Here is a 12733-nt window from a genome sequence, read left to right as displayed (position 1 = left end):
CCATCATCACCAAACACCACTGTCAACATCACAAATCATCGTCACCGCTACACACTATCATCACTATCAAACACCACCGTCGCCATCACTCACTATCGTCACCATCACACACTATCGTCACTATCACACACTATCGTTACCATAACACACTATCGTCACCACCACACACTATCGTCACCACCACACACCACCGTCACCACCACACACCGCCGAGACCATCACACACTATCGTCACCATCACACTCTATCGTCACCATCACACACTATCGTCACCACCACACACTATCGTCACCACCACACACCACCGTCACCACCACACACCGCCGAGACCACCACCAAACACCACCGTCATCATCACACACCACCGTCACCACCACTACAGACCACCGTCACCACCACACACCACCGTCACCACCACACACCACCCTAAGCACCAGCACACACCACCGTCACCGTCACACAACTCCGTCACCACCTCACATTACCGTCACCATCACACACACAACCGTCATCACCAAACACCACCGTCACCATCACAAATCACCGTCACCACTACACACTATCAAACACCACCGTCGCCATCACTCACTATCGTCACCATCACACACTATCGTCACCATCACACACTATCGTCACAATCACACACTATCGTCACCACCACTCACCATTGTCAACATCACACACAACCGTCACCACCACACACAACTATGACCATTGTACACCACCGTCACCACCACACACCACCGTCATCACCACACACCACCGTCACCACCACACACAACTATCACCATTATACACCACCCTCACCACCACACACCATCTTCAGCACCACACACCACCGTCACCACCAAACACCAAACACCACAGTCACCATCAAACACCACATTAACCACCATCGTCATCACCACACCCCACCTTCACCATCACACACCAACCTCACCATCACACACCACCGTCACCATCACACACCACCGTCACCATCACACACCATCGTCACCAACACACATCACCGTCACCACCAACGTCACCATCACCGTCACCACCACACACCATCGTCACCACCACACACCATCGTCACCACCACACACCACCGACACCAACACACACCACCACACAGCGCACACCACCGTCACCACCACACACCACCGACACCACCACACATCACCGTCACCACCGACACAACAACACACACCACCGTCACCACCACACACCACCGTCACCACAGACCACCGTCACCACCCCACACCACCCACACCACCACACACCACCGACACCACCACAACACCACCGACACCACCACACACCAACCAACACCACCACACACCAACAAACACCACCACACACCACAGTTACCACCACACATCACCGTCACCACCACACACCACCGTCACGATCACACACCACCGTTACAACCACACACCGCCGTCACCACCAAACACCACCGTCACCACCACACACCACCGTCATCACCACATCCCACCTTCACCATCACACACCACCGTCACCACCACACACCACCGTCTCCATTATACACCACCGTCACCACCACACATGACCGTCACCACCACACACAACTATCACCATTATACACCACCGTCACCACCACACACCACCGTCAGAACCACACACCACCGTCACCACTACACACCACCGTCACCACCACACACCAAACACCACAGTCACCACCACACACACCACCGTCACTACCACACACCACCGTCAGAACCACACACCACCGTCACCACCACACACCAAACACAACAGTCACCACCACATACACCACCGTCACCACCACACACCACCGTCATCACCACACACCACAGTCACCATCACACACAACAATCACCATTATACACCACCGTCACCACCACACACCACCTTCAGCACCACACACCACCGTCACCACCACACACCAAACACCACAGTCACCACCAAACACCACATTAACCACCATCGTCATCACCACACCCCACCTTCACCATCACACACCACCGTCTTCATCACACACCACCGTCACCACCACACACCATCGTCACCACCACACACCACCGACACCAACACACACCACCGACACCAACACACACCACCGACACCAACACACACCACCGACAACACCACACAACGCACACCACCGACACCACCACACACCACCGACACCACCACACACCACCGTCACCACCGACACAACCACACACACCACTGTCACCACCACACACCACCGTCACCAGCACACACCACCGTCACCACACACCACCGACACCACCACACACCAACCAACACCACCACACACCAACCAACACCACCACACACCACCGTCACCACCACACATCACCGACACTATAACTCACTTCCGTCACCACCACACACCACCGTCACCACCACACACCACCGTCACCACCACCACAGACCACCGTCACCACCACCACAGACCACCGTCACCACCACCACAGACCACCGTCAGCACCACACCCCACCGTTACCACCACACACCACCGTCACCACCACACACCATCGTCACCACCACACACCACCGACACCACCACACAACGCACACCACCTTCACCACCACACACCACCGACACCACCTCACACCACCGACACCACCAAACACCACCGTCACCACCGACACAACCACACACACCACCACACACCACCGTCACCACCACACGCCAACCAACACCACCACACACCACCGTCACCACCACACATCACCGACACTATAAATCACTTCCATCACCACCACACACCACCTACACCACCACACACCACCGTCACCACCACACACCACAGACACCACCAACATACTACCGTCACCATCACACACCACCGTCACCATCACACAACACCGTCACCACCACACACCACCGTCACAACCACACACAACTATCACCATTGTACACCACCGTCACCACCACACACCACAGACACCACCAACATACTACCGTCACCATCACACACCACCGTCACCAACACACAACATCGTCACCGCCACACGCCACCGTCACCATCACACTCCACCGTCACCATCAAACTCCACCGTCACCATCACACACCACCATCACCAACACACACCACCGTCACCATCACACAACACCGTCACCACCACACATTACCGTCACCATCACACACAACCGTCATCACCAAACACCACCGTCACCATCACAAATCACCGTCACCACTACACACTATCAAACACCACCGTCGCCATCACTCACTATCGTCACCATCACACACTATCGTCACCATCACACACTATCGTCACCATCACACACGATCGTCACCACCACACACCACCGTCACCACCACACACAACTATCACCATTATACACCACCGTCACCACCACACACCACCGTCAGAACCACACACCACCGTCACCACCACACACCAAACACCACAGTCACCACCACACACCACCGTCACCACCACACACAGCTATCACCATTATACACCACCGTCACCACCACACACCACCTTCAGCACCACACACCACCGTCACCACCACACACCAAACACCACAGTCACCACCAAACACCACATAAACCACCATCGTCATCACCACACCCCACCTTCACCATCACACACCACCTTCACCATCACACACCACCGTCACCATCACACACCATCGTCACCAACACACATCACCGTCACCACCACCGTCACCACCACACACCATCGTCACCACCTCACACCACCGACACTAACACACACCACCGACACCAACACACACCACCGACACCACCACACAACGCACACCACCGACACCACCACACACCACCGACACCACCACACACCACCGTCACCACCGACACAACCACACACACCACCGTCACCACCACACACCACCGACACCACCACACACCCCTGTCACCACCACACACCACCGTCACCAGCACACACCACCGTCACCACACACCACCGTCACCACCCCACACCACCGACACCACCACACACCACCGACACCACCACACACCACCGACACCACCACACACCAACCAACACCACCACACACCACCGTCACCACCACACACCACCGACACTATAACTCACTTCCGTCACCACCACACACCACCTACACCACCACACACCACCGTCACCACCACACACCACCGTCACCACCACCACAGACCACCGTCACCACCACCACACACCACCGTCACCACCACCACAGACAACCGTCAGCACCGCACCCCACCGTTACCACCACACACCACCGTCACCACCACACACCATCGTCACCACCACACACCACCGACACCAACACACACCACCGACAACACCACACAACGCACACCACCTTCACCACCACACACCACCGACACCACCACACACCACCGACACCACCTCACACCACCGACACCACCAAACACCACCGTCACCACCGACACAACCACACACACCACCACACACCACCGTCACCACCACACACCAACCAACACCACCAAACACCACCGTCACCACTACACATCACCGACACTATAAATCACTTCCGTCACCACCACACACCACCTACACCACCACACACCACCGTCACCACCACACACCACAGACACCACCAACACACTTCCGTCACCATCACACACCACCGTCACCATCACACAACACCGTCACCACCACACACCACCGTCACAACCACACACAACTATCACCATTGTACACCACCGTCACCACCACACACCACCGTCATCACCACACACCACCGTCACGGTAACACAACATCGTCACCAACACACAACATCGTCACCACCACACGACACCGTCACCATCAAACTCCACCGTCACCATCACACTCCACCATCACCAACACACACCACCGTCACCATCACACAACACCGTCACCACCACACATTACCGTCACCATCACACACAACCGTCATCACCAAACACCACCGTCACCATCACAAATCACCGTCACCACTACACACTATCAAACACCACCGTCGCCATCACTCACTATCGTCACCATCACACACTATCGTCACCATCACACACTATCGTCACCATCACACACTATCGTCACCACCACTCACAACCGTCACCACCACACACCACCATCATCACCACACACCACCGTCACCACCACACACAACTATCACCATTATACACCACCGTCACCACCACACACCACCTACAGCACCACACACCACCGTCACCACGAAACACCAAACACCACAGTCACCATCAAACACCACATTAACCACCATCGTCATCACCACACCCCACCTTCACCATCACACACCACCGTCACCATCACACACCACCGTCACAATCACACACCACCGTCACCATCACACACCATCGTCACCAACACACATCACCGTCACCACCAACATCACCATCACCGTCACCACCACACACCACCGACACCACCACACAACGCACACCACCGTCACCACCACACACCATCGTCACCACCACACACCACCGACACCAACACACACCACCGACAACACCACACAACGCACACCACCTTCACCACCACACACCACCGACACCACCACACACCACCGACACCACCTCACACCACCGACACCACCAAACACCACCGTCACCACCGACACAACCACACACACCACCACACACCACCGTCACCACCACACACCAACCAACACCACCACACACCACCGTCACCACTACACATCACCGACACTATAAATCACTTCCGTCACCACCACACACCACCTACACCACCACACACCACCGTCACCACCACACACCACAGACACCACCAACACACTTCCGTCACCATCACACACCACCGTCACCATCACACAACACCGTCACCACCACACACCACCGTCACAACCACACACAACTATCACCATTGTACACCACCGTCACCACCACACACCACCGTCATCACCACACACCACCGTCACGGTAACACAACATCGTCACCAACACACAACATCGTCACCACCACACGACACCGTCACCATCAAACTCCACCGTCACCATCACACTCCACCATCACCAACACACACCACCGTCACCATCACACAACACCGTCACCACCGCACATTACCGTCACCATCACACACAACCGTCATCACCAAACACCACCGTCACCATCACAAATCACCGTCACCACTACACACTATCAAACACCACCGTCGCCATCACTCACTATCGTCACCATCACACACTATCGTCACCATCACACACTATCGTCACCATCACACACTATCGTCACCACCACTCACAACCGTCACCACCACACACCACCGTCATCACCACACACCACCGTCACCACCACTCACCAAACACCACAGTCACCACCACACACACCACCGTCACCACCACACACAGCTATCACCATTATACACCACCGTCACCACCACACACCACCTTCAGCACCACACACCACCGTCACCACGAAACACCAAACACCACAGTCACCATCAAACACCACATTAACCACCATCGTCATCACCACACCCCACCTTCACCATCACACACCACCGTCACCATCACACACCACCGTCACCATCACACACCACCGTCACCATCACACACCATCGTCGCCAACACACATCACCGTCACCACCAACATCACCATCACCACCACACACCACCGACACCACCACACAACGCACACCACCGTCACCACCACACACCACCGTCACCACCACACATCACTGTCACCACAGACCACCGTCTCCACCCCACACCACCGACACCACCACACACCACCGACACCACCACACACCACCGACACCACCACACACCAACCAACACCACCACACACCAACAAACACCACCACACACCACCGTTACCACCACACACCACCGTCACGATCACACACCACCGTCACAACCACACACCGCTTTCACCACCAAACACCACCGTCACCACTACACACCACCGTCATACCACATCCCACCTTCACCATCACACACCACCGTCACCACCACATACCAACGCCACCATCACATACCACCGTCACCACCACACACCACCGACACCACCACACACCACCGTCACCACCGACACAACCACACACACCACTGTCACCACCACACACCACCGTCACCAGCACACACCACCGTCACCAGCACACACCACCGTCACCATCCCACACCACCGACACCACCACACACCACCGACACCACCGCACACCAACCAACACCACCACACACCAACCAACACCACCACACCCCACCGTTACCACCACACACCACCGTCACCACCACACACAATCGTCACCACCACACACCACCGACACCACCACACAACGCACACCACCTTCACCACCACACATAACCGACACCACCTCACACCACCGACACCACCAAACACCACCGTCACCACCACACATCACCGACACTATAAATCACTTCCATCACCACCACACACCACCTACACCACCACACACAACCGTCACCACCACACACCACCGTCACCACCACACACCACAGACACTACCAACATACTACCGTCACCATCACACACCACTGTCACCATCACACAACACCGCCACCACCACACACCACCGTCACAACCACACACAACTATCACCATTGTACACCACCGTCAACACCACACACCACAGACACCACCAACATACTACCGTCACCATCACACACCACCGTCACCAACACACAACATCGTCACCGCCACACGCCACCGTCACCATCACACTCCACCGTCACCATCAAACTCCACAGTCACAACGCACACCACCGTCACCACCACACACCACCGTCACCACCACACATCACCGTCACCACAGACCACCGTCTCCACCCCACACCACCGACACCACCACACACCACCGACACCACCACACACCACCGACACCACCACACACCAACCAACACCACCACACACCAACAAACACCACCACACACCACCGTTACCACCACACACCACCGTCACGATCACACACCACCGTCACAACCACACACCGCTTTCACCACCAAACACCACCGTCACCACTACACACCACCGTCATACCACATCCCACCTTCACCATCACACACCACCGTCACCACCACATACCAACGCCACCATCACATACCACCGTCACCACCACACACCCCCGACACCACCACACACCACCGTCACCACCGACACAACCACACACACCACTGTCACCACCACACACCACCGTCACCAGCACACACCACCGTCACCAGCACACACCACCGTCACCACACACCACCGTCACCATCCCACACCACCGACACCACCACACACCACCGACACCACCGCACACCAACCAACACCACCACACACCAACCAACACCACCACACCCCACCGTTACCACCACACACCACCGTCACCACCACACACAATCGTCACCACCACACACCACCGACACCACCACACAACGCACACCACCTTCACCACCACACACCACCGACACCACCTCACACCACCGACACCACCAAACACCACCGTCACCACCGACACAACCACACACACCACCACACACCACCGTCACCACCACACACCAACCAACACCACCACACACCACCGTCACCACCACACATCACCGACACTATAAATCACTTCCATCACCACCACACACCACCTACACCACCGTCACCACCACACACCACCGTCACCACCACACACCACAGACACCACCAACATACTACCGTCACCATCACACACCACCGTCACCAACACACAACATCGTCACCGCCACACGCCACCGTCACCATCACACTCCACCGTCACCATCAAACTCCACAGTCACAATCACACACCACCATCACCAACACACACCACCGTCACCATCACCAACACACACCACCGTCACCATCACACAACACCGTCACCACCACACATTACCGTCACCATCACACACAACCGTCATCACCAAACACCACCGTCACCATCACAAATCACCGTCACCACTACACACTATCAAACACCACCGTCGCCATCACTCACTATCGTCACCATCACACACTATCGTCACCATCACACACTATCGTCACCATCACACACGATCGTCACCACCACACACCACCGTCACCACCACACACAACTATCACCATTATACACCACCGTCACCACCACACACCACCGTCAGAACCACACACCACCGTCACCACCACACACCAAACACCACAGTCACCACCACACACCACCGTCACCACCACACACAGCTATCACCATTATACACCACCGTCACCACCACACACCACCTTCAGCACCACACACCACCGTCACCACCACACACCAAACACCACAGTCACCACCAAACACCACATTAACCACCATCGTCATCACCACACCCCACCTTCACCATCACACACCACCTTCACCATCACACACCACCGTCACCATCACACACCATCGTCACCAACACACATCACCGTCACCCCCACCGTCACCACCACACACCATCGTCACCACCACACACCATCGTCACCACCGACACTAACACACACCACCGACACCAACACACCCCACCGACACCACCACACAACGCACACCACCGACACCACCACACACCACCGACACCACCACACACCACCGTCACCACCGACACAACCACACACACCACCGTCACCACCACACACCACCGACACCACCACACACCCCTGTCACCACCACACACCACCGTCACCAGCACACACCACCGTCACCACACACCACCGTCACCACCCCACACCACCGACACCACCACACACCACCGACACCACCACACACCACCGACACCACCACACACCAACCAACACCACCACACACCACCGTCACCACCACACACCACCGACACTATAACTCACTTCCGTCACCACCACACACCACCTACACCACCACACACCACCGTCACCACCACACACCACCGTCACTACCACTACAGACCACCGTCACCACTACCACACACCACCGTCACCGCCACCACAGACAACCGTCAGCACCACACCCCACCGTTACCACCACACTCCACCGTCACCACCACACACCATCGTCACCACCACACACCACCGACACCAACACACACCACCGACAACACCACACAACGCACACCACCGTCACCACCACACACCACCGACACCACCTCACACCACCGACACCACCGTCACCACCGACACAACCACACACACCACCACACACCACCGTCACCACCACACACCAACCAACACCACCACACACCACCGTCACCACTACACATCACCGACACTATAAATCACTTCCGTCACCACCACACACCACCTACACCACCACACACCACCGTCACCACCACACACCACAGACACCACCAACACACTTCCGTCACCATCACACACCACCGTCACCATCACACAACACCGTCACCACCACACACCACCGTCACAACCACACACAACTATCACCATTGTACACCACCGTCACCACCACACACCACCGTCATCACCACACACCACCGTCACGGTAACACAACATCGTCACCAACACACAACATCGTCACCACCACACGACACCGTCACCATCAAACTCCACCGTCACCATCACACACCACCATCACCAACACACACCACCGTCACCACCACACATCACCGTCACCACAGACCACCGTCTCCACCCCACACCACCGACACCACCACACACCACCGACACCACCACACACCACCGACACCACCACACACCAACCAACACCACCACACACCAACAAACACCACCACACACCACCGTTACCACCACACACCACCGTCACGATCACACACCACCGTCACAACCACACACCGCTTTCACCACCAAACACCACCGTCACCACTACACACCACCGTCATACCACATCCCACCTTCACCATCACACACCACCGTCACCACCACATACCAACGCCACCATCACATACCACCGTCACCACCACACACCCCCGACACCACCACACACCACCGTCACCACCGACACAACCACACACACCACTGTCACCACCACACACCACCGTCACCAGCACACACCACCGTCACCAGCACACACCACCGTCACCACACACCACCGTCACCATCCCACACCACCGACACCACCACACACCACCGACACCACCGCACACCAACCAACACCACCACACACCAACCAACACCACCACACCCCACCGTTACCACCACACACCACCGTCACCACCACACACAATCGTCACCACCACACACCACCGACACCACCACACAACGCACACCACCTTCACCACCACACACCACCGACACCACCTCACACCACCGACACCACCAAACACCACCGTCACCACCGACACAACCACACACACCACCACACACCACCGTCACCACCACACACTAACCAACACCACCACACACCACCGTCACCACCACACATCACCGACACTATAAATCACTTCCATCACCACCACACACCACCTACACCACCGTCACCACCACACACCACCGTCACCACCACACAACACAGACACCACCAACATACTACCGTCACCATCACACACCACCGTCACCAACACACAACATCGTCACCGCCACACGCCACCGTCACCATCACACTCCACCGTCACCATCAAACTCCACAGTCACAATCACACACCACCATCACCAACACACACCACCGTCACCATCACCAACACACACCACCGTCACCATCACACAACACCGTCACCACCACACATTACCGTCACCATCACACACAACCGTCATCACCAAACACCACCGTCACCATCACAAATCACCGTCACCACTACACACTATCAAACACCACCGTCGCCATCACTCACTATCGTCACCATCACACACTATCGTCACCATCACACACTATCGTCACCATCACACACGATCGTCACCACCACACACCACCGTCACCACCACACTCAACTATCACCATTATACACCACCGTCACCACCACACACCACCGTCAGAACCACACACCACCGTCACCACCACACACCAAACACCACAGTCACCACCACACACCACCGTCACCACCACACACAGCTATCACCATTATACACCACCGTCACCACCACACACCACCTTCAGCACCACACACCACCGTCACCACCACACACCAAACACCACAGTCACCACCAAACACCACATTAACCACCATCGTCATCACCACACCCCACCTTCACAATCACACACCACCTTCACCATCACACACCACCGTCACCATCACACACCATCGTCACCAACACACATCACCGTCACCCCCACCGTCACCACCACACACCATCGTCACCACCACACACCACCGACACTAACACACACCACCGACACCAACACACCCCACCGACACCACCACACAACGCACACCACCGACACCACCACACACCACCGACACCACCACACACCACCGTCACCACCGACACAACCACACACACCACCGTCACCACCACACACCACCGACACCACCACACACCCCTGTCACCACCACACACCACCGTCACCAGCACACACCACCGTCACCACACACCACCGTCACCACCCCACACCACCGACACCACCACACACCACCGACACCACCACACACCACCGACACCACCACACACCAACCAACACCACCACACACCACCGTCACCACCACACACCACCGACACTATAACTCACTTCCGTCACCACTACACACCACCTACACCACCACACACCACCGTCACCACCACACACCACCGTCACTACCACTACAGACCACCGTCACCACTACCACACACCACCGTCACCGCCACCACAGACAACCGTCAGCACCACACCCCACCGTTACCACCACACTCCACCGTCACCACCACACACCATCGTCACCACCACACACCACCGACACCAACACACACCACC

This window comes from Procambarus clarkii, chromosome 14, assembly GCF_040958095.1.
Source record: "Procambarus clarkii isolate CNS0578487 chromosome 14, FALCON_Pclarkii_2.0, whole genome shotgun sequence".
NCBI lineage: Eukaryota > Metazoa > Arthropoda > Malacostraca > Decapoda > Cambaridae > Procambarus > Procambarus clarkii.
This window is presented reverse-complemented; position numbering follows the sequence as displayed.